At 47.5% G+C, this 27,329-nt stretch overlaps 1 protein-coding gene across 1 annotated transcript in view; it reads right to left on the reverse strand.

Annotated features, from left to right (window-relative positions):
- The window catches only part of LOC138583112 (C-type lectin domain family 18 member A-like), a 346,135-nt gene that overhangs the window by 156,846 nt on the left and 161,960 nt on the right, over window positions 1–27,329 (reverse strand). The gene's annotated exons all lie outside the window — the stretch shown is intronic.

The raw sequence follows: 27,329 nt of genomic DNA on the forward strand, positions 1-27,329 counted from the left end.
GTAACTAAGACTTCTCCAGCATTGTATCTTTCATAGATTCAGATGCTTGAATAGAATACCAAGCAGTTAAAGCATGCCACCATATATACATATATAAGCATAGATGCAGAAAAGTTATTTCTGACAAACCTTTACCATACAGCAACACAACTGTTACCTACTCAGGGAAAGGCGAGAAAGGAGGCTGGTCCTACCTTATGCAAAGAGGTGGCGAAGCACTGCCTGTCCAACTGCCGATTCCTTGTTGTAATCTTCTGCTATGCAGTAGTGTTTGGCAAACGTGTGCAGAGTACTCCAGGTAGCGGCTCTGCAAATGTCCTTCAAGGGTACCCCTGCGTGAAATGTTACTGATGCCGCTCTCCCTCTGGTGGAGTGTGCTGAAGGCGGTCTGGAGAGGGTGTCGCCCTTCAATTGATGACAATGGGTGATGCATAACGAGACCCATCTTGCCAGACTTTGTTTGGAGATATGTTGCCCTTTTGTACGACCAGTGAAGGCAATGAACAGTCTTTTAGATAAGCGGAACTACTTTGTTCTCTGCAAGTAGAATTTCAAAACCCTAGTAACATCTAGGGAGCGTAAAGCTCTTTCCGCCTCCGAGGTATGGTTCCGGAAGAAAGATGGTAGCACAATGCGCTCTGTGAGTGTCATTTCCGATAAGACCTTGGCCAGAAACTTTGGGTGTGTCCTCAAAATGATGCGTCTTGCTGAAACAAAGTAAAAGGAGGTTCTGAAGACAAGGCTTGTAATTCACTGATTTTTCTGGCTGAAGTCATGGCTATCAAAAAGGCAGTTTTCCAAGATAAGAATTTTATTTCACATCTGTGAATAGGTTCGAAAGGGCGTTCCATGAGGGCCGTTAGCACAGTGTTTAGGCTCCAGGAAGGAACTGATGAGGGGGCGTAGGAGGGTAAGTACCCATCAACCCCTTCAGGAAGATCTTGATGGCCGGAAGAGAGAGTAATGACTGCGCTTCTGGAGTCGTCGTGTATGCCGATATGGCCGACAGGTGAACTTTGATGGAGGATAGGGAGAGACCTGACTTGGCCAAATGTAATAAGTAAGGTAGTATCTGTTCTACCGAAGCTGTAAGTGGGTTAATCGTAGATGTTTCACACCACTTAGAGAAGCGGGTCCAGCGGGTGGCGCTGTTGAGCAGCCCAAGATGGCTGCCTAGCTGATAAGCTCTGTGTGGTTCGGCAGAAATCTGTCAACATCTGCGCAACTCGCCTTTCCTGAGGGCCGCCATCGGCTGACATTGCTGAGGATTGTCTACTGCATCTATCCTGCGAGTTTGGCGCTGATTTGGCCACTGGGGGACTCCCTGTGGCGCCTGTGCTGGTGGCTGCCTGGTCGTGCATGGCTGCCCCGGGCGCGTCTGCCTGCCGCACTGCGGCGCTGGGGCCTGCGAGGCAGTGTCATTGATCCGGCATAGCCAGGACGCCTGGGACGCACATCCATCGGCCCTGGGCGGGCGGGCCCGGCGCTGCTGCGGGAGGTCACGGCTGTTTGCGGGCTGCGGTGGGCGGTGCCGCCGGGGTGTGCGGCTGGGGCTGGCCCGGCGCCGGAGCGCGGCCTCTCCGTTCCCCTCACGCCCCCACCTCTCCTCTCGGAGCCGGAGCCCCTGTATATGTGGGCGCCGCGGGCAATCCCCATGGGCCGGAGATCCGGCGAAGCTACGCGCCGCATGAGCGCCGGGCAGTGCCCTGGGCTCCGACTGCTTTCAGGTGAGGAGCGCGGGGGGACATATGGCATACGCGGTCGCGGCCACGTTGACTAGGGTGCGGGCCGCTCATTAGACTGTGGAGGGGTGCTGACACACGCTGTGCGCTCAGACTGTTCAGGGCCCTGTCATCTGGGCTGCCTGGCTGCGCTGGAGGCCAGTGCAGGCCTGTGTCATCTGGAGGAGGGCCGCATGTTCATGACACTGGATCCTTCACTTTCAGCTAACTCTCCTGAGGAGCGGGTGTGGGCCCCTGCCCTTCCGCCCACTTCTGGCCTTGCCTGGACATTACCCAGACTCTGCCTCCCCTGGGGGCCACACGATCCTGGGATTGGGCGGCTTCTGTACGTTGGGCCCGAGCCCGCCATCCATCTCACCCGGCTACTAGTGACATTTGCCTCTACTACGGCGGGGGCCTGGCAGGTGTGGAATCACCATTTGGGGACTGCCTTCTCCACCGGAGCCGCTTGCAGTCCGCCCTCATATCTACCGCCATCTAAGTATGCCGAATAAACAGAGTGGGAGCTCCAAGGTGGGAGCCATGGATACATTCGCAAGAGCTGTCTCGAGGGTTAAGACGAGTCCGCCGCCATCCCTACAAGAGGAATCTGAGGCTGACTCCCACCCTGGAACATCGGGACCGGACCTTACCACCCTCATGGAATCAATGGCTAAAAACTTCACCTCCTTCCACGAGAAACTGGATGACATAAATGCTAACGTCGCCTCGCTCAGGACACGTGTAGACCAGGCCGGGACCAGGATTACAGAGGCTGAAAGCAGAATCTCTACAAATGAGGATGAAATACACACATTGCAGACCACTGTTGCAACCCTGTGACGAGACATGAAGGCAGTGAAAGCCAAGTGTGACGACTTGGAGTACCGTTCCCGCAGAAATAATCTACGCATTATCGGCGTTCCAGAGAACGCCTTCAAGGGGCGCATGGAGGACGCTGTCGAGAGCCTACTCAAAAATCTCCTGGGCAATCCGGCTCCATATTTTACAGTTGAGCGCGCCCACCGTGCTTTGTCCCGTCGCCCCAAGCCGGGGGACATTCCGAGACCCATTATCGCCCGAATTTTAAATTACCGGGACAGAGACCTCATCCTCTGCCTGGCACAAGAGAAAGGGGACCTGCGCTTAGAGGCCAGCACCATCAGGATTTTCCCCGACTTCTCAGTCGCGGTCCAACAGGAGAGACGCCAATTCCTTGGTGTTAAAAAACTGCTCAGGGAGCGCAATGTCCCGTATGTCATCCTGTTTCCGGCATGACTTAAACTTACCCATAATGGAAAACTCTACTTCTTCATGGTTCCCGACGAAGCAATGAAATTTATTGAGTCACAAATACCACTAAACAATCCAAGGGATGACTCTGCCGACGCTGTATAACCTCAGATCACCCTGCTCGGAGATGCCCACATTATCTGGTGAACCTTGATTCACAACGCGACCATGGCAATGCTGCTTATTATCCAGTAATGATGCCTCCCTGTTGCAAGTGGTCAGGCCACTAAACATGCCCTGGAATTGGAGTAACCCATCACCCCTCCTTCTCGATGTTTTGACCAGCCGCTTGCCCTGGACTCTCCAACATCTGCATCCTTTTCCTAATGGTTCTTACCAACCTGGGGGCCTCACAGATACTTCACCTCATATTCCATTCGTGCCAGGAGTGTTGACATTGATCCATAAGTCGCTTAAGTTTGTTCTTCACAAGAGTTACATAGACCCTGAGGGGAGATACACTGTGTTGTATTGTGCCATTGCCAACAGGGACTATTTGCTGGTAAATACCTATGGCCCTAATGTTGATTCTTCCGAATTTATTGACAAGGTGGTATCCATATTGCTGGGGTACGTGGGGGTGCAGATCATTTGGGGTGGGGATATGAACTTCATTCTTGATACCATGATGGATAGGACTGGCACAGCCTCCAGACCCCTGCCAAGCGCAGCGCATAGACTCCTGACCCACTGCGGACGCTCGACATTCACGATGCATGGAGGGCATTACATCCGCAAACGCGGGAATTCACTTACTACTCATCAGTGCATGACAGTTCTGCCAGGATCAACCTGTTCCTATTGTCATGCTGGGCAGGGTTGTGGAGACACGTATACTTGCACGCACGCTGTCTGACCACTCACCAATTGCGATATCCCTAGAACTGGGAGTACCGGCTCCCACCATTAACACATGGCGCTTCAAATCGGCCGCTCTGAAGGACATTGTGTTCATAGCGGACATCCTTGCTGACATTCAGTCCTACTTTGAGCACAACTCGCCACAGTCCACCACCCTGGGGGTCCGCTGGGATGCCTTCAAAGCCTTCATCAGGGGTGCGTCCATCTCCAGGGAGTCGGGAGTCCTCAAAACCATAAGAGCTGCCCTGTCCCTCACTGAGACCAAACTACGGGACCTGGAGCGAGCCCACCCGGCCTCTGTTGACCCTGGTGTCCTCTCCCAGATCAGTGAGGAGCTCAAGACCTTCAATGAGCAGGCTAACAGGGAAGTCCAGTACTTCAGCCGCCCACAGGCGGCACGGAGATACGGCGCGGGTGACAGACCCGGCAAAACGCTGGCCGCTCTGGCGGGGGGGAGTGGGGCCAATCCCAAATTACATGTGTTAGGGACAGTCAGGGGACGACACAGTGGTCCGACCAACATATCCTCGAGGTCTTCACAGGCTTCTACTCTGAACTATACTCTCAGCCCCCCGAACACAGTGACTCTCAGATTCGGGAGCTCCTGGAACAGATTCCCACCACTATCGTCTCCCCAGCGACAAGAGACCAATTAGACTCCCCCGTTACATTGGATGAAATAGTAGAGGCTATCTCTGGTCTCCCAAAAGGAAAAGCGCCGGGCCCCGACGAGCTAACGGCGGAATACTATCAGGAGCATGTGGCTATACTGGCCCGAACTGCTCGAGGTGTGGAATGAGTCTCTCCGGTTGGGATCCTTCCCCCGACATTACGCAAGGCTGTTATTACGGTCCTGCTCAAGCCTGGAAAGCCTAGCAATGACTGTGGATCGTACCGACCCCTTTCACTTATGAACTTGGATACAAAAAATGTTGCCAAGGTGATCGCTAACCGCTTCTTACCTGTGATGCCATACATGGTGCACGACGACCAGTCAGGTTTCGTGCCCGGGAGATCCACGTCACTTAATATCAGAAGGCTTCTTAACGTTATGGCACGAATCAATCAAGATATAAGTGCAGTCGCGGTCACCCTAGATGCCCAGAAGGCCTTTGATATGGTGTCCTAGAAGAACATGTAGTTGGTCCTGGAGACCATGGGTATTGGGCCTAGGATGATAGCATACATCAGACTGCTGTACACGTCCCCGGTGGCCAGGGTCTGTGTCAATTTTCAAATGTCTGCCTTGTTCCCTCTCTTCAGAAGCACCTGCCAGGGATGCCCGTTCTCCCCGATCCTGTTTGCACTGGCCATTGATCCTATGGCGGACTTTATCAGGGAGTGCCACTCACGCAAAGGGATACGACTACAGGGTACTCCCGAAATAATTTCACTCTACGCAGATGACGTGCTGCTGTTCATCAGAGAGCAAGACCTCCAGCTTGACCCTATTCTGCGTGACATCACCCGTATTGGCACATACTCTGGCTTCACCATCAATTATACCAAATCCGAACTCTTCCCCCTCACGGGCTCCACAATCCAACCTACCACGGTGTACCCGCTCCGTTGGTCCCCTGGCGGGATTAAATATCTAGGAATTCAGGTGTCTCTAAGCAAAGAAGCTCTTTTAGCTAATAATTACCTGGCCGCGGCAGAACTGGCAGAGACCAAGATAGCGCGTTGGCGCTCTCTCCCGTTGTCATTAGCGGGGAGATTGTCACTGGTTAAAATGATATTTCTCCCCAAACTGTTGTATACATTCACGAATGTCCCCATGTGGCCCGGCAAGAAGTACTTTACAGATTTACACAAGCTGTATGCGCAGTTCCTGTGGCATTCTGGGGCAGTGCGCAAAAAATGGGTTGCCATGACTCTTCCCTATGAGAAAGGCGGGTTCACTGCTCCTGACCTGATGCGGTACTGGATCGCGGCACAGGCACAGTTTGCCACCTACTGAAACCATGCCCCCACCCCCCTCGCCCGCATGTCAAGCTTGAAACCCTTGCTGCCTCTGGCACCAATATAATGACCTTAATTTTACATCAACGATATGAGTCACACTCACCCATAGACCCAGTCCGAACCACCTTATTGGCCTGGAGGCGGATATTTGCTGCGGGCATTGAGGAATGCCCATACTACAAGTGGCTCCCCGCCTGGCAGTTCCCCGGGTTGGAACCTACGAATGACATAGCCCTGGCACGACACTGGCGAGGCCTGGGTTACCTAGCCCTAACTGACTTCTACCCGGATGGGCTATTCATAACACCACAGACTTGGAAACTGGGCCACTCGGGATCACCGATGGAACTGCTACAATACTACAGACTCCGCGCTGCATTCCATGGCGCGTGGCCTGAGTTTCCCAACGAACCCCCCGACTCCCCTGGGATTTCCTACATCGCCAACTCGGGTGGGGCCCGCAGGGTGGTATCATCATTATACAAACTCCTTCTCTCGGATGCCACACCGCAGCTCGCTGGGGCGCAGGACGATTGGGCTTCCGAACTGGAGTTGGAACTCACGGACCAACTATGGGGGAAAATGTGCTCTCACACTAATAGGGTCTCCCTGAATTTCCGATACCGCACTATGCAGTATAAACTACTGAACAGGCTATACTACACCCCGTGCAGGCTCTCCAGGTTCGCCCGCTCCGACCCGCGGCTCTGCCCTCGCTGTGGTGCGGAGGATGCGGTCCATTTACACATGTTCTGGGACTGCCTGCGGCTAACCCCATTCTGGGATGAGATCCTGAAAACTTTGTCAGAAATTTGCAATACTGTCATTGAGCCTGACCCGCTGGGTGTACTATACGGGGCATGGCGGGATGGGGAGGCCAGAGGGGCAGCTAAACTTTTAAATGTGTGCTGTATGATCGCCAAAAAGTGTGTTCTACAGAACTGGAAGTGCTCCGCTCCTCCTACCTTCCGGAAATGGCTGAACTTACTAACTTGGTCTCAGAACTGTGAGGAGGAATACATTAGTACCCTCCCGGCCCGAACCCGGCCTAAAAACATTTGGACCGCCTTTAACAGTTATCTTAATGGCCTTGACTCCCACTCCTCGGTGGACAACTCACTGTACTCCTCGTTATCCTGTGCCTCGACACCAGATGCTCTGTAATGCTACATTCCCCACGTGACTATTTCTCACTGTTCATATGTGCCACTGTATTCTGTTGATTATTCACATTGTCATTGCATTACTGCTCTGTTGTGTGTGTATGTCATTTGCCTCTGCCAACAAAAATAAAAGTAAAAAAAAAAAAAAAAGAGAGAAGCGGGTCCATTTCCGCACATAGGTGATCCTTGTCGAGGGGGCTCTAGAGGCCCGGATTATGTCCCAGCAGTCCCCCGGAAAGTTCAAGTTCATGAGTTTGCGCTGCTCAGGAACCAGGCCTTGAGGGAGAGGCTCGCTGGGTCGGGGTGGAGGACTTTGTGGTTCTGCTGAGTCAAGAGGTATTGATGTGCCTGGAGGCGAATTGGAGGCCACCGGGATAGATGCTGCAGAGTCGGATACCATATCTGTCGCGCCCAGTCCGGCGCTATTAGGATCATGAACCAATCCTGTTCCTTCATTCTGTGCAGAACTCTGGCTATGAGTGGAATGGGGGGAAATGCCTAGAGGAACTTCCCTGTCCAGTCCACCGAGAATGCATCTCCTGCTGACTGATGTTCCGGGTACATTGAGGCGAATGCTTGACATTTTCTGTTGACTCTGGTGGCAAAGAGGTCGATCTGTGGATGGCCCCATACAGAGAAAATCTGTTGAACTTCCTTTTCTTCTAACTCCCATTCGTGGGATGACGCGTACTCCCTGCTCAGTTTTTCCGCTAAGACATTGTCCACTCCCGGTGATGTTCCGCCCTGATTTGGACTTTGTGGTGCAAGGCCCATGACCATAGTAGTTGAGCTTCCTGTGATAAGATCTCTGACTTTGTGCCCCCTTGCTTGTTTGTGTAGTGCATCAAGGTTGTATTGTCTGTCTGGATGGTCAAGACTTGACCCGCTACTACTGGAAGGAAAGCTTTTAGAGCCCAACATATCGTCCTGAGCTCTAGGACATTGATGTGGAGCTGTGATTCCTGGTCTGACCAAGCCCCTTTTGTCTCGAGGTCCGCTAAGTGCGCTCCCCCTCCCCGAAAGGGACGCATCTGTCCTTAAGAGAAGAGTAGATGTTGGTGCCTGGAATGGCATCCCTTGGAGCAGGTTATGAAATTTAATCCGTGCAGCAAGATAATTCTGTTACCACCACTTTTTTGGGGCGCTAACAGAATTGCCACTGTTTGTACCGCAACGCTGAATTTCGAGTTTGTAGGAAAAGTGGAGGATTCATTTTCAGCAAAAAGCTGCATGCAAACCGTCCCCATTCCCTCCAAACATTGGTGGATTTCCCGCAGTGGCATCACCGCTCATAGTAAATCTGCCAAAATCCCCATGGAGTACCACAGTAAGCCCACGGAACCAAGTGGTGTTAAGGATAAATGATTTTAGTGGCAATTCAGTGGATGTATCACCAAATTACAGCCAAACTTGTAATGAGGACCAGTAGTGCCGTAAGGGGCAGAGGCATCGGGTGAAGACATGGGTGAGGCCTAGGGGGAAGACGGCTGTTTTATATATTTTGTTTATCTAAAGTATATGTCTTACATTATCTGAGGCTATTATTACCGACTAGTGGTATCACCATCACAAAAGTGCACTGAGAGAAGAAGGATGCAACCACTGAACGCAACAGAGGTTATTTGGGTATTACATTATATCCCATACTTAAAATAAGTAAGCAAAAACAAAAACAGGTATAAAAACAAAAAACGAGAGAAAGAACACGTAAGAGCCAGATGTGTTGCTAGGCGTGCAATAGATCCGGGGCTCCATTAATGTCATGACTGTCAGGACTCAGGGCTAGCTAGTCTTTTGGTTGTAGACCCTGAACTTCTATCTGGGGCTACAACCACTAGAACAGGGGCTTTAGCCCCTCCAGACCCCACCAACCACCCCTAGCGACACCGCTGGTATGAGCACATCTGTACTAATCAGCTCAGAACCAAGCTTTGCATTAAAAACCAACAAATGGTGGCAAACAGAAAGAAGAATAATGTGGTGTTATATCCAATTGTATGCTCATAGCACTGTAGAAACAAGGAGGGCCATCACAATGGCGGCAGGCAAGATGGAAGGGAAAGAGGGTCAAGTGTCCCAGGCCATGCGATTTTAAGGTGGTCTTGCTGTCAGTGAACATTTATTATTTCTTTTGTTTTGGTGGCCGGGCTCCAAATCTAGCACCGCGCCTGATGCTGCTCATAATTTTCCCGTTTTGCCTTTCATTCATTTGTTGATCTCTTTTAACTTTTGCCGGTCCATAAGCCATTCTCACCCTGTGAGCATCCAACTTGTGGAGGGGAGTGGAGCTGCAGCCCCGTAACCTGGGAGCATGCTTTTATATGGGTGGTCTCCTTTTAAAAAAAGAGCAGTTCATCATATCTATTGAAGGGGGGCGTGGCTTGATGGCTACGTGAAGGGACGCATCTTTCCAGGGCTCCCGCTGATCCTTTACTGATCCTTTGAATTAAGGGAGAATGCGGGCGATATAGCAGACTGGCGGCACACCCGGAGACGCATGGAGGTCCAGGGCACAAACTGTATGCAGTTTGGGGCTGATCGGCGGTGATTGAGGGGAGCTGCGGCTGAAAGGAGTCAGCCGAGCGCCCGAAACTGTGGGGCAACCAAAATGGCAGCGGCACACAAAGGGTCATAAACTGACCAGAACATCAGAGCCGCGGACAGAGGTGGCTGGTACCGCGAAGGCACCCGCTGAAACTATGCTGCAAGTATAAATCGGAGCAGCGAATGACCGGCGCTGAGCCCGGCTGGAAGCGGCCGATCGGACCAAGGATGTGAGCGCCGACGTTGGAAGCTGCAGTCGGATGGCGCAGGACCCCGGACTTCATCGCCGGGGAAACACAATGGCAGGTGGCGGTGGATCACCCTGGGCTACATAGCCTACACCGCGGGCGGGGTCGAAGGCGGCCCTAAACGTATTCGCCCAGAGACGGCGGAGCCCCCGCTGGGATAAAGCTGAGGGGGCCGCATGAGGAGTGGAGCGCTGGCCCTGGCCGGGGTTCGGCGGGCTGTGAGAGGCCAGTGTCTGGAAGCAGCGCGTGCCGGATAGTGTTGCGGGCGGCGGGCGCTCTGAGGAAACGGCAGCTGTAGTGGTGCCTGCCGGGCGCAGGCACCTGCCAGTGGGATGCCCAGTCACGAAGCGCTCACGCGGGGTGAGAGCCAGGTGGGCTGTGCAAGTCAGGGGTGCCAGCCCCTGTGAAGGCAGACACAGACAGGAAGGCCCCCCTGCAGGGACCCTACAGGGCAGTGCCCGACTGGAGCGCACCGGCGTAAGGTGCAAAAAGAACAAGGGGGATAGTCTCCCCAGACGCAGCGGCCTGGCCGAACGGGGGGTGCACCCTGAGGGTGGTGCCCGGCCAGGCCTCTCGGATGCGCACTACAGTGATAAGAAGCGGCGGAGGTAACTCTGGAGAGGGCCGCCGCACAGGATTCCCCCCGCTCGGGGCTGCGGCTGGATTTTTGGTGGCATGACTCTTTGGGGGACTCTCTGGGAAAGGAAAACATAAATAAAAAATAAAAAAATTAACCATTAAAATAACAATAGTAAGAATAAAGACACTGCCTCTCAGGAGCCATACGCATGGTGCTGAGGCACAACACACATAAACTGCCTGCACGAGAGCGAGCCCTGGGAGGCCCCACTACTTATGAGTAAGGCGAGATAGTGCTAATACTGATACTGGGTTGCACAATGAAGCCAGAGACATGGTGGTGAGCCTGAAGACTGTGGGGCCCGGACAGACCCCTGCGCCAATAAGGGGTAGAAAGAGCAGAAGCTTCCGGCCACCAGAGGGCCAGCTGAACGGTAACAAGTGGGCGCACATACGTGGGAGGACACAGCCCATTCTTAGAGTGCAGCGGGCAGCAGGGGAGGTCCCCCAACAAGGTTACCAAGCCCTAGCCTCCGGAAAAGCACAACACCAAGTGGACCCTCGCAATAGAGGCGGCTGCGCCAACACATACGCAGGCGATACGACATAATGTTGAACGAAACAGTAAGACCGAAGAGCAAGCAGCCCACGTTGGAGGCTTATGCAAAGACATCTCCCGGGGCGGAGGGAGCCCGGAGCAAGGACAAAACCACTACTGTGACGGAGGAGGCCCCGGGCACTATCCAGGAGGTGCTGGCGGCAATTGCAGACCTTAAAGTTGCCTGGGAGACCAAACTGGGCCTGGCTATGAACGAACTGAAAGTGGCATTGGATCTTAAGGTTGGAGCGGTCCAGGAGGATGTGAATTTGCTTAGACAAGACGTGAGATCGCTTGCGGAGCGCACTGGAAATCTGGAGAACAATATGACCCCAAACACTGCAGACTGCGCCACCCACAGATCGGAAATACATGCCCTGGTGCAGCAAGTAGGCAACCTAGAGAATAGAGCGGAGGAAGCGGAAGGACGTGCTAGACGCAACAACATCCGTATAGTTAGTCTGCCAGAAGGAATGGAAGGGACAAACCCAACAGAATATGTGGAAACCATGTTGATGCAGGAGATAACTGGGGGGGCCCTGACCCAGGGGTTTGCTGTGGAAAGAGCGCACAGGGCTTTGACAAGAAGACCACCCCCAGGGGCCCCTCCCAGGCCAGTGATCGCTAAAATTCTGAATTACCGAGATCGGGAAAAGATACTCGAATTCTTCCGAAGGGCAGAACGATTGAGAGGGGGCCCACCAAAATGACTGCATACCCGGACTATACCCTGCAGGTTCAGCGTAGCAGAATGAACTTCGGAGCAGTGAAAAGAAGACTGAAAGAAACAGGTCAGAGATACGTGCTGCTTTACCCGGCCAAGCTGAAGGTGTTCCACAAGAACAAAACGTTGTTTTTCGAAACTCCAGAGGATGCTATGGACTGACCAGACATGCAGTCGCCCCCAGGAATCGGATATCCAGACAGCAGCTGACGAAGATAAGTAACATGTGGCTGTGGCACCCTCGGTGACAGAGCGCAAGACACTGGGACTAGAATATAGCACTGAATGAGGCTCTGGGATGGTGCAGCTTAGACAGTATATTTTTGTAAGATCCGGTTGAACTGAATAATCCCAATCATATGAGCGGGAGCTCCGGGGAAACGACCCTTGAACCCCCATAGCATTACGCTTAGTTAGGTCACTACTAGTTTGGTAACGCCCAGCGAGGTCCTTGCCCTCGGAGTCACGAGACAGGACTAGACGCGGGTGGGCTTGAGATCCAGGAATGGAGCTGGGCAATTGTTGGGGTTGGCTAGGAAGGGGGGTGGGGAAGAGTTGTGTGCAATGGGGCAAAGTTGGGGAAGTCGGGGGGGGGAGGGAGGCGAACGAGCCGAATCACGAGCCACCGAAGAGGACACAGGAAGGGGAGGGATGAGAGCGGACAGTGTAACAATGGCATCAGGTAACCTCAGAGTAGTGACCTGGAATGTGCGGGGCCTTAACAGTTATTTGAAGCGCAATAAAATAATGATGTATCTGAAGAGGATGAGGGTGGATGTAGCACTGCTACAGGAAACCCACCTCACAAAAGAGAAACTGGAGGTGGTGAAGAGGAAATGGAAGGGTAGCGTTACAGGAGCAACATACTCTGCATATGCGAGGGAGGTGGTGGCACCGCTAGCACTTGCAAATTGCTGGCTGCATTACCACTGTTTGTTGCCTTTATTATTTATTTATTGTTATTTATCTGTTTCTCCTCTGCTTCGCACTTTCCACCTCTCCCCCCTTCCATGCACTTTTCCCCTCCCCCCTCTCCCATGCACTTGCGCGTTCTCAATGTCACTGGGCCTAGTAAGATCGCTGTTTTGTTCTCCCCTGTTCCCCTCCCTTGCCTTGTCGCGCTCTGAAATACTTGTGTACGAGCGCAATAGAAATAAAATATCAATCAATCAAAAAAACGTACGTGCCGGTTCAGTTGCTTCGGTCGACAACAGATCCGGAGGGCAGAATGGTGGTGGTGGTGGGACTCCTCCAAAACAGAGAAGTGAGCATCATAAACTTGTATGCCCCCAACCATGATACTGCAGCCTATTTTAGGTCCCTGTATAGCAGAGTTAGCCCCCTGCTGGGTGGTGCAATACTGTGGGGAGGGGATTTCAACTGCACCCTGGACCCCGGGATGGACAGGTCAGACAGCAAGACACTGAAACCAGTGCCAGCGGCCAAAGCGTTGGGGACACTGTTGGTAGAGCTTGGTCTGGAGGATGTGTGGAGGCGGCTACACCCTCAGGACAGGCAATACTCGCACTATACCGCGCCACATGACCTACATACTAGGCTAGATTACGTGTTCGCCTCTGCCGAGATAGCGGGAGAAATGGCGGGCGCAGAATATAAAGCTAGAGTACTGTCGGACCATTCACCTTTGGTCCTGGAATGGCGACACCGCCCCCCCAGAGCGCGTGTCCGACGTGGAGGCTCAGAGCAGAGGCCTTGCAGGATCCAGGATTCCGGGAAGACCTGAGGGAGGCCATAGAGGAATATTTTGATATAAATACAGGAAGCGTAAGATCTATGGGAACAGTATGGGAGGCATTTATGGTGGTGGTGCGAGGGGCAGCCATATCAAAATCTAAAGGGCTCCAAGGGGGAATAGAACAAAAATGACGGGATACTGAAAGGGAGCTGGAGGACCTCATGCGAAAGGGGGAAACCACCCGAGAGGACAGTGCCAAGATGAGAGATTTGCAAAAGGCTAGCAGCGAACTCTGGGATAGATTATGTAAGATAAATTATAAGAAATATATCGACAGGCAACATGCGGGAGGAGACAAACCCGGCAGACTACTGGCCTGGTTATACAAAAATGAGACACCCCGGCAGGTGATTAGAGAAGTTAGGGATGCGGATGGCCAGATCCGCAATACCCAAGAGGGGGTAAATGAGGAGTTCCACAAATACTATAAACGTTTGTATGAGAACGTGGGAGAAGATATGGGCCAGGAGATTCTGGAAACAATCGAAGATATTGGGCTACCCACTTTAGACGACTTAGAGAGGGCGGACCTGGAAGCCCCAATCACCTTAGACGAACTGGAAGTAGTGATCCAGCACTTGCCCACGTGCAAAGCGCCTGGGTTGGATGGATTACCTAGCGAATTCTACAAAGCGTACAAGCAAGAGTTACTCCAACCACTTCTGGCCACGTTCAATGAGGTTTACGAACAGGGGGAGCTGCTGGAGTCTCTCCGAGAGGCAGTGATCATCCCACTCTTGAAACCGGGAAAGCCGAATGTGGACTGCGGGTCATATAGGCCGCTATCAATGCTTAACCAAGATAGCAAAATACTCACAGCGGTGCTGGCAAATAGACTAAAGCGGGTAATTGGCAAATTAATACATCCAGACCAGGCAGGCTATGTTCCAGCCAGGAATATCACTGACAATCACAGGAGGCTGCACCATATCATGGACCAAACAGAGAATGACCCGGGTGAGCTGGCCATAGTGTCATTGGATGCGGTCAAGGCGTTTGACTCGGTGAGGTGGCCATGGCCGATAGCGACCCTGAAAGGATACGGGATAGGACCAGGATATATTAGATGGGTCAAGATGTTATATAGCTCCCCGATTGCAAGAGTCAGGACAGGTGCTATAATTTCGGATAAATGGCAACTTAGTAGAGGGACTAGACAGGGATGTCCCTGGTCGCCCATGTTATATATACTTGCATTGGAGCTGTTAGCTATTTGCCTCAGGCAACAATATGGGGAGGTGGGGGTGCGCACTACGGGGAAACCAATCTAATATCATTGTATGCAGATGACATGCTCCTCTATCTGCGCTTCCCAGAGGAGAACTTGCAATATGTGTTGGAGGTGATGGACCGCTATGCCGCCCTTTCGGGCATATTGGTGAACCCCGGGAAGTCCAACGTATTCCCCCTGGGAAGGTACAAAAATGTTCCACTAAAAAATTTGCCCATTTTACAAATACCCTGGCAGACAGAGAAGTTCAGATACATATACCACAAGTTAGAAGAGGAACACAAACACAATACAGAGGAGGTTGTTGCAGGTATAAGAAATAGCATGGTATTCTGGGCCAGATTACCCCTGGCCATGATGGGAAGGGCAGCACTGCTCAAAATGGTGGTCTTGCCCAGACTGCTGCATTTCTTCATAAACATACCGTATCTGCTCCCCAAACGCTTTTTTACCAAGCTCCATAGCCTGTGCATGGGCTTCATATGGCACAATTCCAGAAATAGGGTGGCCCTGTGGAAATTACAAAACTTGTGCGACAAGGGGGGCATAAACCTGCCAAATTTTGAATTATATTACTTGGTGGGACAGTTATCATATGTAGCGAGATGGTTGTCGGAAGAAGAATCGGCGGGGACCAGGCTCCTACAGGGCGTCCCCGCCCCATACTTTCTAAAAGAAACAGTGTGGTTGCATAAAACGAAAGTGGCAGGGATGGGGAGACTGCTGGTGCTGGGCTGGGAGGTCTGGCGTAGAGCATGGAGGGCGGTGGGTGACCCGGACCCGCTCTCACAGCAGGTCCCGTTGGTGGCATTATGTGGGGAAGACTTCCAGCTGATCAAAGGGGTCCACAGATACTGGGAACCGGTAGGCCTGGCAACTCTGGGGGACATATGGCAGGAGGGGGAGATGGTGGAATTCGAGTGGCTGTTGGAGGAGACGGGGGCACATAGGGGCCAATACATCACCTACACCAGGATCATGAAACGGGTGAGGGGGAGGTGGCCTGAGACGGTGCTGGCGGAAAAACCTGACGCCTCTGTAGAAATGATGTATGATGTTTCGGAGGGTGGGCACAAAATATCTCGGATATATGAGCTCTTGAGCGCAAAAGCGGGGAAGGAGTTGCTTCAATTGAGACTTGACTGGGAGGAGGAGGTGGGAGAACCCATGACAGAGGGACAGAGCCCAAAGTTACCATAAGAAGGTGTCCCAGAACGCAAGACGTCAGCAGATCCAGCTGTATGTCACCCACTGAGCTTACTTGACCCCCGGTAGAATAGCCAGGTTTTGTGGCTCGACCACACAGAAACGCCCCAGGTGTGGAGAGGAAGAAGCTGGGTTGTTACACATGTTCTGGGCTTGCCCAGAGGTGGGGACATTCTGGGTAGAACTGCAAACGAGATTGGCCGGCCGGGGTGTGGTGCTGGACATGGGGTCTGCTTGGGCATGCATGCTGGGGAGTTTTCCTAGGCCACGTAACTTAAAACATATCAGTAAAATGAAAGACCTGGCTTATATTTTGGCCAAACGCAGAATTGCGATCAGCTGGAAAGCTGCCCACAGACCTAGAGTGGAGATGTGGTGGGCAGACCTCCTGAAATGGGCTGAAGCAGAAACCACGGTCTGGTATGAAGCAGTCACGAGTGGGGGAGAGGAAGAGGTAGGCCCCCTGATAGCCTGGAGACAGCTGGTGGCCTCAATGGCAAATCCCCACCAGGTGGATCAGGATGCGGAAAATCGGGAGGTGTTGGCAATAACCGAGTCACCTGTAGATGCCCAAGGTGGTGGCACAGATACGACGGCTGAAGTTTGTGGGGTGGGAGGGGGGAGGACAGAGGAGAGCAATAATATGATGTCTGAAAATTGATCATGAATGTCCTAAAAAGTTCTAATGTTTGCAGTGTTGTTTGTTGAAATAATAAAATAAATTTTAAAAAAATCTATTGAAATCTGGTAGTATGTATTGCTGCATTATTTTTGTCAACTTCTCATAGCTTAATTCACAGCATGTGCCCTACCTTGATATTTCCTTTCTACTTTGTAGAATAACACAGATGCATTTCTAATGTTTTAACTGCATTCGCATTTGTAGATATTCATTCCCTCTTGTGGTAATTTCTGCCGTGGTAATTTCTGCCCTAAAAGTGAGTCATGATTGTTTTGCCTAACATGTTTCTATAAACCTATATACTGTCAGGCTTACCTGTGAGCCCTGGTTGTTTAAAACAAGTGACCAAAATGATAGGCTACGACGTTTGGTGGTTGCGTAGATTGCCTGGGAGACCAGTCTCTGAAAGAGAACACAATTCGACAAAAGGTATGTTGCATCCCGTCTCCAGGTTAAACAAAGTTATGGCAATCATTTCTACCCATTGCAGAATAAATATTGGGTGAGTACCTTGGGAAGTTTCTTTTATATGACAATTCCTACTATGTTGAAAGCGCAGGCGTATGTCTGCTTTCCCCACATTGACACCAGAATTGTGTGATCCTGGGCAAATCACCTTTTCTCTTGGTTTCCCAGTCCACTTAAGTGTCAAAATTAGGAATGCATACAAATGAAACTACCTTAAAAAGTGCTATAAACTAAATTATTTACATGTATTCATTTTATTTTATTTAAATTTTGACATTTTAATGTTTTTTATTTACTCATTTGATAAATGTATATTAAATTAGCGGTACAGTAGAACAGTACTCAACCACTCCAACCAACATCTGGCAGTTTACATACCGTTCTTCTTTTAAAATAAAATATACATATACAGTGGCGGCTGGTGAATTTGTGAACTGTAGGGGCATAAATGGGTGCGCTGAATATGTGTGAGTGACTGAGTGCAGCAAGGGAGCCGGTACGAAACACATGAGGTTCATTGGGGGTCCTCCTCCGAGACATTTCTTTAATAATGGGTTCAAATGGTGCATTTTACAGCACTTTCTGTGAAAAATTGGGTAAAAATCCACACAGTTTGCAATCGTTTAAAACCCAGTAGATGTAAGTCACCAACGGGGCACAAGGCCATTTTGCCAGTTAATAAAACTTACACCATACTTCCCTCCCTTCAAACTGCCCTCTTTTGCCATCCTTTCAATATCATTTCTCCTCCTTCACCAAGCCTCTTTCTATTCTCTTTGTTCTGATCTCCCCCCCTTAATTCTTTTTGTAATGATCTTGGCCTTCTACTATCCTCCCTTCAACCACTTCATTCTCCTCTCATTTTTCTGGGTGATTTCAACCTCCATCTTTCCTCTACCCATTCCTCTGTCCCACACCTCGCTCTTCTCTATTCCTACCATCTTGCATGTGTCTCTTCTCCTCCTTCCCATGCTTCCGGTTTATCCCACTGATCTTTACGCTGACGATATGCAGATCTTTCTTTCCTTTTCCTCTTTCTCTATACACTCTACTCTTACTACTTGTCTTCTGACAATTCAGTCTTGGATGTAGGATGTAGACTTTCGCCATCTAAATCCCTCCAAGACTGAAGTTCTTTTCTTTCCTGCCCCAACTCTCCCTCCTTCTTTGTCCACCCTCTATTTCCTTTCCTCCTTCTCTTCCCATCTCTCTTTCTGGCTGGACTCTTGGAGTAATTCTTCACTCATCTCTTTCTTTCTCGTCTCATTGTTCTGTTCTCCCGCTTCTGTCAGTTCCAGCTTTTCAATATATGCAACGCTAGACTATTTCTTTTCTTTTCTGTTACAAAAATTCTTGTGTCTTCTTCAATTTCTTTCCGACTATTCTATTGTTCATCTCTTTTAGCCTTCCTGTGGTCCATCTCTCTCTTTTTCACTATATTTATAACTCTGCTGTTTGCCTTCTTTTCTCCTTATCTTTCTGTGGTTCTTTTGTCTCTGCTCTTGCCTCTCTCCAATGGCTCGCCTTTGAGTCACGGCTGTTGTTTACTTTTCTCTGCCTAGTTTTTAAATGCCTTCATGCTCTTGCCCCTCCCTATCCTTCCACTCTTATTTCATTGTATGTCCCACCAAGTCCTCTTTGCTCTCAATCCCGTTTTCTTCTAATTGTTCCTCATCCTCCTTGTGCTAATTTCCATTTCCACTCTTTTTCCCTATGGGTCCCGAAACACTGGAACCCGCTTCCCCTTTCTCTTCGATCTTTGAATTCTTCTCCTGATTTCCACTCTCTTCTTAAGACTCATCTTCTCACTGGTTAACCTGTGCTTTCAACTTAGTTTTTACCTTTGTACAGCACTTATAGTGCTATATTAATAAAAATCTAATCAAATCAAAATAAGAAAGTTTTATTGATTTGAACTAATTTTTTATTATTTATATATAAACACCAGGTTTCTTTCCATGTACCAAATGCAAGACGTGTCATTTTGGATTGCAAACAACAAAATATAACCATCCAAGAACAACTAAAGAAGTTTTGATAAAAAAAGAAATCAAATGTTTTACACCATTTGCTATCTACGTGATTACTTGCCAGTGCAACTTATGGTACATTGGAAGTACAAAACTGGAAGTAAGATTACGTATCCTACAGCATTTACGGGCAATCAAAAATAAGGACATGAATTACCCATTAGCAAAACACTTTGAGGATAAACACCATGGAAATGCCTTTTCTTTCAGATATTTTGTAATCGATACAGTTGACCTACACCCAAGAGGAGGTGACAGACTTAGAAGATTAAGATAATTAGAATCACGCTATATTGTGGATTATAATACAAAAACCCTGATGGGTCACAATCTAGATGAAGAACTGTATGTATTCATAGGAGACTAACTGTGAACCAGTATTCATCTGCTGCTCGATGAGCGTCTTTTGGCTTATTTTGAGTGGAACTATTCTAAAGCTTATTATTATTATCTTTTGCTTTAGGAGCTTTTCTGTTCTGTTGTTCTGATATACTGAATCGAAGTCACTCTCTCTTACCATCTTCAAATGAGGATTCTCTTCCCCCATTTTTCTAAAAGAGTCTACAAAGCCTGACATCCAATCGCTATCCTGTATGTGTACATACATCTATTTTATAACTGTGACATTCATATAGTTTTGTAGGATTGTCTTGCACTTTTTAATATTAGTATTATCCGTGTGTCTGTATTTTTTGTAATTTCACTGATTAGCTTTTTCTCACATTGAACTTTATACAATTGTTTGTTATTTCATTATTACATGAACAGCATCTTAACATGTAGCTTTTAGAGAGTAGAGGAGTTAACCAGTTTTAGTGAGGCATGAACTCAGGGTTTTAACATCATAATTAAATTAATGATTGGGATGATGAGCAGGTTTATATTTGTAGGCACTTCAGCAGATTGTAATACAGCACTTTTAGTATTTTACAGATAACTTATAGTCGTATTAATCGTTAAGACAAGTTATCAAATGTCATTTCCTGCTTGAAATCCACCATTTACTATCTAGTATTTGAATTGTTGTTGAATACAAGATTAGCACTTTGCACTTTATTTGGCACACTTTGTGCATATTCAGAATAATACCATTATGCAACTTGGTAGATTATCTGACAAACTTTTTTATTGATCAAGCAAAAATCGCAAATGGATTTTAAAATGAGCGCTTACGGAAATGCCACGTACTATACTAGTTTCCGAATACCAGCACTTTGCACTTCTGTCCATGGATATAAGAAAAATAAAGAACTGTTTTGCAGTGGATTTTCCCATCTGGGATTTGCCTCGGTGTCATCTTTCATTGCCTGAGTGCTGCTGCATATATATATGCAGAAAAAGGGAAAAAACAATGAAGTTCCTCCCAAGGGAATGGCACACACGGAAGATTGAACGCCAGAAATACTCCTTAAATAATGTTGCCAAACAAAAGATCAATTCCTTGAAGTATCCAGTTTTCGATATGTAGTCAGAAAAGAGAGTAAAACATGGTACGACGCGTTTCACAGCGGTCCCACTGCATGCTGGTTCACGTAAATATATATGAGATTACTATTGTGATAGATGATTTTATGGATAGATGATTGTATTCAAAGTAAAGCTGAATCTGAAAACTTCGAATCAAGCATCTTTACTCATCGTACCACATTGTCCCCTTCCAGGATCTGGAAACTCAGTGTCAATGTCCCAGGCCAGAGCTGGAGAGCCATCAAAAACAGACTATCGTACTAATAGGAGCCATTGTGCTGAGAAATGTTAAGCCAAACAATTAATGTCAGTCTCTCCTTAAGGACATACAGAGAGAGAGCCTCCAATGTGAAGAGCAGCATACATCCACAGGGAGGTCACAAGAAGGACCGCCCTACAACACAGAAAAAGCATTTGTAATAGTGAGGGGGAACTTCAATTAGCAATCGCGATGAGTAAGAGAAGCTGGTTTCTGTCCAACTGCAATGCTGTCAGCAGCGACAGGTATCTGAAACACGTGCAACTCAAAATATTGCTGAAGCTATTTTGGACAAAGGGAAACTTGCACATGTTGTGGACAGGAGGCAGGGGAGGCATCCTGCTGGAAATATTTGGCACGTGAGGCTGGGTATGTTCATGCCTTCATGGATTGTCAGGCCATTGCTGATATGTAGGGAGAGGTTTTCACCAGAATTGAACTAGCAGTTGAATACCAGCTACACCCGAATTCTCCCCTGACTAACCTAAATGACTAGAGTAGACGAAAGAAAACAGACAAAAAAGGATGATAAACGGCCTGATTGTGTCCGAACTACTAATTGCAAGGCACTGGAAATCAAAGTGTAAAGTCACCATTAATGAATGGATCACAGAAAGGACTCGCCAAGCATCTTTAGACAGTCCCCTACCGGCACATGGATTATTTGCCAACGTTCAATAAAATATGAAGCACTGTGTGATGTCTCGGTAGTATGATCAGGCGTCTGTATATATGATCTTTCTTTATTGTTACAATGGGGTGGGAAAAGCAGGTCTATGTTCTTGTTGTTTATATATCTGTATTGAATGATAACTCAAGGGAATTCTATAAAACAAATTACCCAATACTTCACTCAGTGGACCGGGAGGGATGGTATCATTCATTGATATCTGTATTTGATGCTTGAAAAGCTGTTGCAGTTAAAAACGCAAATAAAATATACATATATTTGTACAGTGGCGGCGGGCCAATATGAGCCTGGTGGCATAACCCCCTCACCTGAGCAGCAGGCTACCCCTAGTCCTCACCTGAGTGGTGGCACAGTCTACCCATGTGCTTTATTTGGATGGGGGACTGTGCTGCATGCCTCTAAGCAGGGGCACATCCCCCGCTATACATTCTTTTTTATTTTTTTGTTGAGGAGCACTTTCGGCTCCTCAAGAAATGCAGCACATAGTAATGAGAGGCAGTGGGGGTGTCGGAAGACTGACTCCGCCACCTCTCATTATTATACTAACAGCATATACACACTGACAGAGAGGAGAGGAGTCCTCTCCTGTCAGTCAAAGTGTTTATGTTAAGAAGAGGCGGGCCATCTGGTGCTCCGTGGCTGTGCAAGCACGTGTGGAGGCTGTGTGTGTGCATGTACGTATGTATGTATGTATGTGCGCATGTTTGTTTTTATGTGTGCATGCATGCAAGGAGCTGTTTGAATGCTGTGTGAATGCATGGGTGAAAGCATTGTATGTGACTGTTTGTGTGCCAGTCTTCACCCCTAAATTTAGAGGCCCCCATGGGGCATTCTTTTTTGCCTTACCCGTGACACATATTAAAGGTGCTTTACTGTGCATGAAGGGTAAAACAAACATAACTATTACACGGAAGGTCTGGCCTAAATGTAGGTCAGTCTATCCAGGTAATAAAATGTATGCATGCAAGTGTTTATCCCAATGATTACTTATGGCCTTGAAGCCCTCTTACATTTAGATCTGAAATGGCTCCAGGTCATCGAAGGGAAATTTTGGCAACAGATCCTTGGTCTACCACCCGGCGTACCTATGGCCCTTATAAGGTTAGAGTTAGGACTGCCTTCTCTAAAAGCTATAGTTCTGAAAAAGAGGGCAGGGTTTTTCCTGAAGATGATTAGTGGAACAAAAAATCCACTCTTAATAGCAGTATACCAGGAATTACTCAAAAGACATACTACCTGTTCATTACATGCTTCTATGACAACATTTCTGGCAGAAATAGGCTGGACTTGTAGAGGAGTCAGCTACTCAAAGGAAGTACAGAATGCACTTGGGAAATGTGTTGAGTTATGGGACTGGTTGGAGAACTATGCCCACCTCAACATGTTAAAAAGCTACAATTTTGTACAATACAGACTTTATTCCTTTATGAAACCCCAGGCTTATTTGAACCTATGCTCATCGAAAAGACTTAGACGCTTCATTCTTTTATTTAGAATGGAGCAGCTTCCAACTATGATGACTATGGGGAGCAGAGAGCAGATCCCTATTGAACAACGATCATGTCATTTATGTAATGAACTGGATATACTGGAGACAGCTAAGCAACTGCTGACCGAATGTTACACCATGACCAGTATAATTCAGTATTATATTGGGAGGTACGCTCACATTCATGAAGCGATTGGGGAACTGTCTTTTTGGCATTACTGCACTAACTCAAAAAGTTTATGTTTGTTGACTGCCCTTTATAACATATGGCTAAAGATTGAAGAAAAGTTGGACATAAAGATATAAGTAACAGGAAGTGATACCACATTAGGCCATATGTGTAATAAAGGGTGGGGTTTGCTTGCCGATGACTAATTGAAATGTACCCGATATGGGCATACATACTCAGCTCTTTCGCACTAGATAGATAATGGAAAGGAATTCTCTGTGTCTAACTCCATTACTGTAAGATCTATAGGCTATTGATGATTGTTTAATTTAAGTTTTTAGATTCTCAGGAGATAAGTTATGAAGGTAAACTGGGTTTTTATGGATTATTGTTTGTATGTATATTATGATTTGATTTTATGGTACTATGGATATTATGATATTATTTTGTTTTCTTTCTTTTATATTACTATAATATGTGTACAGTTTATTGTGTAAACTAAATCACATTAAATAAATAAAATAAAATGTATCATCTTTGCTTTACCCTTGAGCACTTTGCATCAATGGCAAAATAAACATAAGTGATATTACGTGGCTAGACGGGTTTATATTAAAACCTGCTAGTCTAGCCATGTAGTAACACTTATCATGTTTGCTTTATCCTTGATGCACAGTACTTAAGGGTAAAGCAAACATGACAAGTGTTCATACATGGCCAGACTGACTAAATTGAATGTAGACCAGTCTTGTCGCATAATAACACTTATGTTAAATTTACCCTTGATGCACAGTATTCAAGGGTAACACTTATGTTTGCTTTACCCTATTATTAAGAAGTATATGGAGACTGGCCATAACTAATATCAAACAGATCGAGCTACCCACCTGAATATCCATAGAGGGAAACATCCCCTCATAAGAAGGCTTATGATACAACTTGATGTAGAATTAACTATAGAAGGTGAGAACAGAATATAGTGCAGACAGGTGGAGTAACAACAGGTAATAAGTATATATTGTTTACATGGGATTGATACATTTCTATTTTTATACAGAGTTGAATTGAGGAAATGCGACCTAGAGCTCCAGGGCTTTATGGATACTGTACACAGCTTGGACTGTGTTTGCCATACTGACACCAGGTGAATATGAAGGAGAAAATGACATGATAGACACATCTGAGATGTTAATAATAAAAACGACCTTGCTTCGACCATCTTTACTAAATAGAAATACTCTTTCTGCCTCATCATGAGTTTGGCGGTAAACCTTAAATGCGGCGGTACCGCTATTACCGTCGCATTTAAGGGTCCGTCACGGGGTTGGCAGGATTTACCCCCAGCTCTGAGCTGGGGGCAAATCCGCCACGATTTTGCAAATTTTCGGCACTATTACTGCACCCTAATACCGCCGGCGATAGTAGCGCCGAAAATTCCCCATTACGCCCAATGGGGAATGGGGAATTCCCGAATGGTTCCAATGGTGAATGGGTACTTACTGTTCCACCAAACCCATGATCCGGCGCTAATAGCGCCGGGGTGTTTGGTGGTAACGCTAATAGCCCTGGTGGCAATACCACCGGTGATACCGCCCAATTCGTGATGAGGCAGTGTGCACCAGAGGCACGAAATATATGAAGAATAGCTCCTGAAAAAGGAAATAGAATTCCTGAAACGCATAGAGCACAGGATTCTATGGATTGTTGATTTGAGAAATTCAGAACATTTTATTGTTAAAAATCTTTTGGTGTTGAAAATACAATTGTATACATAAAATATTGTGTTTACTATAATATAAAACAATCCAGATTGTGGCTATAAAAGGTCTGAGCAAAATCGTTTCTTTGAACAGAAATATTTCTTAATTGGTACTACAACCTAGTGTCAGGGTTGTTTTTCTCCCCTGCACCCTAATACCTTTCTTAATAAAAACACCACATTAACTTACACAAAGCTGTGCTCCTGATCTGCAGGAATTAGCACAACTAATATAGGCCAGTCGAGCCACAAAGTAACACTTATCACATTTGCTTTACCCTTGATGGCACGTAAAAAAAGAAAGTTCCAGCCCGCATATCCTTTCGCAATATGCCATGGTATTTTTGACTTGGTGTCAAGGGTAAAGCAAACATGTTAAGTTATATCATGTGGCCAGACGGGTCTACATTGGTGGTGTCAGTGTGCATTTACTTTCATACTGTGTGTGGCATGGCATGAGTTACTTTTTTACTTGGCACCAAGGGTAAAGCAAACACGATGAGTGTTTCACGTGGCTAAACAGGCTTTCATTGGTGGCTCCAGTCTGGTTATATATTCTTTGTGTGTCATGGCATTTTTGTACTTTGCGTTAAATGTAAAAGCAAGCACAAGTGTGATTATGTGATACACTGGCCTATATTGATATATCCAGTCTGGTACTTTTTTCTGTGGCAAAGCCAGCATGAAAATGTTTAATTTGATTTTTTTATATAGCGCTAAAAGCCAAAGTGCTGTACAAAAGTAAAACGGAACAAATTATGTAATCCAAATTGAAAAACACAAATTATCCAGATGGGTTTTAAGGTGTGAACGTGAGACAAGAAAGGAAGACAGTGATCGAAGAGGAAGGGAGGCACGCACCAGTGTGTAGGGGCCAAGGGGGAGAAAGAGCGGAAACAGGAATTAGCACAAGGAGGTCGAGAAATAGTGAGAAGGACTAGAGATTGACAGTGAAGTGGGCGTGATGGGGTGTGGAAAGAAATAAGAGAGAAAAGGTAGTGAGGGGCAGGGTTGTGAAGGCATTTAAAAACCAGACACAGAAAGTTGACTAGGAGACGTGACTCAAAGGGGAGCCATTAAAGAGAAGCATGAGCACGGGCAATAGAATCGAAAGAGGAGAAAGGCAAAAGGAGGAGGCAAACAGCTGAATTATAGATTGACCGAAAAGGAGAAAAATGGACAGCAGGTATACCTACAAGAATAGATGAACAGTAGAACAGTTGTGAAACAAATAAGAGAGAAAACAAGTATTTTGGTAGCATCAAAGGAAAGAAACCGTCCTTAAATGCATATACTGAAAAGCTGGAAATGACAGGAGTGGGAGAGAGCTGAAATATGCGGAAAGAAAGAAAGGGACAACTCAAAAACAACTCCAAGATTCCGGGCAGAGAGAGAAGTAGGGAGAGAGGAAGAGGGAAAAGAAATAAAGGGGGCATGCAGGGGAGGAGGCACAGTCATAGCAGGGAAGAAAAGAACTTCAGTCTTGGAGGTATTTAGGTGAAGGAGGTTGGCCGACACCCAAGACTGAATTACAAGAAGGAAAGCAGCAAGAGTTGAGTGTATATAGAAAGAAAAGAGGAGAAGCAGAGAAAGAGCTGCTTATCATCAGCATAGAGATGGTGGCAGAGACCAAAAGAAGAAATAAGAGAGGCAAGAGAAATCGTGTAGAGAGAGAAGAGCAGGGGACATAAGACCAAACCCTGAGGCACCCAATACTGAAGAGGAAGAATTAAAACAAACCAGCACAGGACACCGGGTAAGTGAGATTGGTAAGCTAAGAATGACACCAGTTCAGAACAGAGCCACCGAAACCTATACCAGAAATAGAGCAGAGAAGAGAGTGATCAACAGTGTCGAAAGCTGCAGTTAGATCAAGTAAGACCAGAAATGAAGATTGTCTAGCAGAAAGAAGAGAGTCACAGACCGAGAGGAGAGTCGTTTCGGTAGAGTGAAGAGGGCGAAAACCAGATTCATAGATCGGGAGAAGAGAAGAAGAGTTAACATAAAAAGAGACTTGTGAATAGTCGATACATTCATGGAATTTAAAGAGGAAAGGTAGAAGCGAGATAGGGCGATAGTTATAGGGGAGCGAAAGGTCAAGAGGTTTCTTGAGAAATGGAAAAATGAAGACATGTTTAAATAAAGAAGGGAAAGTGGAAGACTGAAGAGAAAGATTAAAGAGCAGTGCCAGGTACTGCAAAAGACAGGAATAGACCTTAGGGATAAGAGAGAATCATCAGATGGAGAGGCCGCAAGGTGAGCTACAAAAAGAAAGCAAGAGATGTCAGATGCAGTGAGGGGAAGGAAAGAGGGCAGAGAAGAGGAAGGGAGACAAGTGATGGAACAGGAAGAAGGGGAAGACAGAGAAGAGGAGGGGATAGATGACTGGAGAAGAGTAACTTTAGAAGAAAACTAAGAAGCAAGAT

This window comes from Ambystoma mexicanum, chromosome 1p (assembly GCF_040938575.1).
Source record: "Ambystoma mexicanum isolate Mex_15411 chromosome 1p, UKY_AmexF1_1, whole genome shotgun sequence".
Taxonomy (NCBI): domain Eukaryota; kingdom Metazoa; phylum Chordata; class Amphibia; order Caudata; family Ambystomatidae; genus Ambystoma; species Ambystoma mexicanum.